Source organism: Arachis ipaensis, chromosome B02 (assembly GCF_000816755.2).
Source record: "Arachis ipaensis cultivar K30076 chromosome B02, Araip1.1, whole genome shotgun sequence".
NCBI lineage: Eukaryota > Viridiplantae > Streptophyta > Magnoliopsida > Fabales > Fabaceae > Arachis > Arachis ipaensis.
Window position 1 is genome coordinate 68349955 of NC_029786.2, and position 573 is coordinate 68350527.

General features: G+C 19.2%; 1 pseudogene; it reads right to left on the minus strand.

The window, feature by feature from the left end:
* Positions 1-573, minus strand: part of LOC107625408 — a 39895-nt pseudogene that overhangs the window by 35515 nt on the left and 3807 nt on the right.

A 573-nucleotide genomic window follows, 5' to 3' on the forward strand; every position in this document is an offset into this window, starting at 1 on the left:
TCATTTTTATGTATTATTATTATTTACTGAGCTTTTGAGAATGTCAAATTTATTTATTTATTTGATCAAGTTAAATTTATTTTATTTTTTAATAAATAAATGTAAAATTATATTTTTCGAAGAAAGAATAAATTGATTCAATCAAAACTACAAAGTCTAATTGAATTGGATTTGTCAAATCGATCTAATTCAAATTACAACAAATTATATACTTTAAATTAGATTGATTTTTTCTTTAAAACCAACTTAAATTGCACCTAGGAGTTTTCATGGGCCGGAATAATTTGGATTTATGAAACTACGAAAGAATAAAAATCAAACCAATTAAATTTTAATTAGTTTAGGTTAGTCTAGAATTTAAATTTAAGAGTTTTTTGTGAATAGATCCAACCAATTTGAATTGAATAGACTAAAATTAAATCGGTTAAGATCAATCAGATATCCGATTGAAAATAAAATTAAAAAGGTTGAAAATAATAAAATAAAATAAAAAATATATTTCTATAAATAATATGTAGTAAAATATTAAAAACAATACTTCATCAAATTTATATTTAAATAAACATCATAATT